Source organism: Drosophila bipectinata, unplaced genomic scaffold, assembly GCF_030179905.1.
Source record: "Drosophila bipectinata strain 14024-0381.07 unplaced genomic scaffold, DbipHiC1v2 scaffold_40, whole genome shotgun sequence".
Taxonomy (NCBI): domain Eukaryota; kingdom Metazoa; phylum Arthropoda; class Insecta; order Diptera; family Drosophilidae; genus Drosophila; species Drosophila bipectinata.
This window is the reverse complement of record NW_027222966.1, coordinates 3,425-7,500: the sequence shown is the minus strand read 5'-3', so window position 1 is coordinate 7,500 and position 4,076 is coordinate 3,425. Positions and strand designations below refer to the sequence as shown.

The 4,076-nt window shown below is 37.7% G+C and overlaps 1 non-coding gene across 1 annotated transcript in view; it reads left to right on the top strand.

Annotated features, from left to right (window-relative positions):
- Nucleotides 1-3,602, top strand: part of LOC138927611 (large subunit ribosomal RNA) — a 3,950-nt gene extending 348 nt beyond the window's left edge. The window contains exon 1 of the ribosomal RNA XR_011444060.1: nt 1-3,602. This exon is cut by the window's left edge and continues 348 nt beyond it. This is a non-coding gene — a ribosomal RNA (large subunit ribosomal RNA).
- The last annotated feature ends 474 nt before the right edge of the window (nt 3,603-4,076 follow it).

Genomic DNA, 4,076 nt, shown 5'->3' with positions numbered 1-4,076 from the left:
ACCGATAGTAAACAAGTACCGTGAGGGAAAGTTGAAAAGAACTCTGAATAGAGAGTTAAATAGTACGTGAAACTGCTTAGAGGTTAAGCCCGATGAACCTGAATATCCATTATGGAAAATTCATCATTAAAGTTATAATATTTAAATAATATTATAGAAATAGTGTGCATTTTTTCCATATAAGGACATTGTAATCTATTAACATATATAATTTATCATAAAATATGACTTATAGTTTATTCAAATTATTATGCTTGCATTTTAACATAGGATAAATGTCATTAATTTGATAAAGTGTTGATAGATTAATAAGAATACAGTGCGTTAATTTTTCGGAATTATATAATGGCATAATTATCATTGATTTTTGTGTTTATTATATGCACTTGTATGATTAACAATGCGAAAGATTCAGGATACCTTCGGGACCCGTCTTGAAACACGGACCAAGGAGTCTAACATATGTGCAAGTTATTGGGATATAAACCTAATAGCGTAATTAACTTGACTATTAATGGGATTAGTTTTTTAACTATTTTATAGTTAATTAACACAATCCCGGGGCGTTCTATATAGTTATGTATAATAATATTTATATTATTTATGCCTCTAACTGGAACGTACCTTGAGCAGATATGCTGTGACCCGAAAGATGGTGAACTATACTTGATCAGGTTGAAGTCAGGGGAAACCCTGATGGAAGACCGAAACAGTTCTGACGTGCAAATCGATTGTCAGAATTGAGTATAGGGGCGAAAGACCAATCGAACCATCTAGTAGCTGGTTCCTTCCGAAGTTTCCCTCAGGATAGCTGGTGCATTTTAATGTTATATAAAATAATCTTATCTGGTAAAGCGAATGATTAGAGGCCTTAGGGTCGAAACGATCTTAACCTATTCTCAAACTTTAAATGGGTAAGAACCTTAACTTTCTTGATATGAAGTTTAAGGTTATGATATAATGTGCCCAGTGGGCCACTTTTGGTAAGCAGAACTGGCGCTGTGGGATGAACCAAACGTAATGTTACGGTGCCCAAATTAACAACTCATGCAGAAACCATGAAAGGCGTTGGTTGCTTAAAACAGCAGGACGGTGATCATGGAAGTCGAAATCCGCTAAGGAGTGTGTAACAACTCACCTGCCGAAGCAACTAGCCCTTAAAATGGATGGCGCTTAAGTTGTATACCTATACATTACCGCTAAAGTAGATGATTTATATTACTTGTAATATAAATTTTGAAACTTTAGTGAGTAGGAAGGTACAATGGTATGCGTAGAAGTGTTTGGCGTAAGCCTGCATGGAGCTGCTATTGGTACAGATCTTGGTGGTAGTAGCAAATAATCGAATGAGACCTTGGAGGACTGAAGTGGAGAAGGGTTTCGTGTGAACAGTGGTTGATCACGAGTTAGTCGGTCCTAAGTTCAAGGCGAAAGCCGAAAATTTTCAAGTAAAAATAAATATTACAATTATTGTGAAAATTATATACTTGAATAATTTTGAACGAAAGGGAATACGGTTCCAATTCCGTAACCTGTTGAGTATCCGTTTGTTATTAAATATGGGCCTCGTGCTCATCCTGGCAACAGGAACGACCATAAAGAAGCCGTCGAGAGATATCGGAAGAGTTTTCTTTTCTGTTTTATAGTCGTACTACCATGGAAGTCTTTCGCAGAGAGATATGGTAGATGGGCTAGAAGAGCATGACATATACTGTTGTGTCGATATTTTCTCCTCGGACCTTGAAAATTTATGGTGGGGATACGCAAACTTCTCAACAGGCCGTACCAATATCCGCAGCTGGTCTCCAAGGTGAAGAGTCTCTAGTCGATAGAATAATGTAGGTAAGGGAAGTCGGCAAATTAGATCCGTAACTTCGGGATAAGGATTGGCTCTGAAGATTGAGATAGTCGGGCTTGATTGGGAAACAATAATATGGTTTATGTGCTCGTTCTGGGTAAATAGAGTTATAATCATTTATGGTTGTAACTTGTTCCCCGGATAGTTTAGTTACGTATCCAATTGTGGAACTTTCTTGCTAAAATTTTTAAGAATACTAGTTGGGTCAAACCAATTAGTTCTTATTAATTATAACGATTATCAATTAACAATCAATTCAGAACTGGCACGGACTTGGGGAATCCGACTGTCTAATTAAAACAAAGCATTGTGATGGCCCTAGCGGGTGTTGACACAATGTGATTTCTGCCCAGTGCTCTGAATGTCAAAGTGAAGAAATTCAAGTAAGCGCGGGTCAACGGCGGGAGTAACTATGACTCTCTTAAGGTAGCCAAATGCCTCGTCATCTAATTAGTGACGCGCATGAATGGATTAACGAGATTCCTTCTGTCCCTATCTACTATCTAGCGAAACCACAGCCAAGGGAACGGGCTTGGAATAATTAGCGGGGAAAGAAGACCCTTTTGAGCTTGACTCTAATCTGGCAGTGTAAGGAGACATAAGAGGTGTAGAATAAGTGGGAGATATTAGACTTCGGTTTGGTATCGACAATGAAATACCACTACTCTTATTGTTTCCTTACTTACTTGATTAAATGGAACGTGTATCATTTCCTAGCCATTATACGGATATATTTATTATATCTTATGGTATTGGGTTTTGATGCAAGCTTCTTGATCAAAGTATCACGAGTTTGTTATATAATCGCAAACAAATTCTTTAATGAGAGATGCATTCATGTATTATCGATTTGAAAATTTGGTATAACTCCAATTACTCAGGTATGATCCAATTCAAGGACATTGCCAGGTAGGGAGTTTGACTGGGGCGGTACATCTCTCAAATAATAACGGAGGTGTCCCAAGGCCAGCTCAGTGCGGACAGAAACCACACATAGAGCAAAAGGGCAAATGCTGACTTGATCTCGGTGTTCAGTACACACAGGGACAGCAAAAGCTCGGCCTATCGATCCTTTTGGTTTAAAGAGTTTTTAACAAGAGGTGTCAGAAAAGTTACCATAGGGATAACTGGCTTGTGGCGGCCAAGCGTTCATAGCGACGTCGCTTTTTGATCCTTCGATGTCGGCTCTTCCTATCATTGTGAAGCAAAATTCACCAAGCGTTGGATTGTTCACCCATGCAAGGGAACGTGAGCTGGGTTTAGACCGTCGTGAGACAGGTTAGTTTTACCCTACTAATGACAAAACGTTGTTGCGACAGCATTCCTGCGTAGTACGAGAGGAACCGCAGGTACGGACCAATGGCACAATACTTGTTCGAGCGAACAGTGGTATGACGCTACGTCCGTTGGATTATGCCTGAACGCCTCTAAGGTCGTATCCGTGCTGGACTGCAATGATAAATAAGGGGCAATTTGCATTGTATGGCTTCTAAACCATTTAAAGTTTATTATTTATATTTTAAACGACAATGGATGTGATGCCAATGTAATTTGTAACATAGTAAATTGGGAGGATCTTTGATCACCTGATGCCATGCTAGTTACATATGAAAACATTATTTAATACAATGACAAAGCCTAGAATCAATTGTAAACGACTTTTGTAACGGGCAAGGTGTTGTAAGTGGTTGAGCAGCTGCCATACTGCGATCCACTGAAGCTTATCCTTTGCTTGATGATTCGAAATATAAAAAAAATGTAAATATGCATGTGTAAATATGTATATTTAGTATAAAAAATCTTTATATGCTATATCTAAGAAAGCATATAAGGATTTATCACGGGTTGTCCACGTTTCCCTACTAATTGTGGCCTACTAACTGTTTCGTCATCTTATTAGTGACGTGAAAAATGAAAATAATATTTTTCATTTATATTGTTATAAGTCTTAAACCTTAAGACGGCGGGAGTTGAATTACTTTCGTTTAGGTAGCCAAATGCCTCGTCATCTTATTAGTGACGTGAAAAATGAAAATAATATTTTTCATTTATATTGTTATAAGTCTTAAACCTTATAACGGCGGAAGATGAATTACTTTCTTTTAGGTAGCCAAATGCCTCGTCATCTTATTAGTGACGTGAAAAATGAAAATAATATTTTTCATTTATATTGTTATAAGTCTTAAACTTTAAGACGGCGGGAGTTGAATTACTTTCG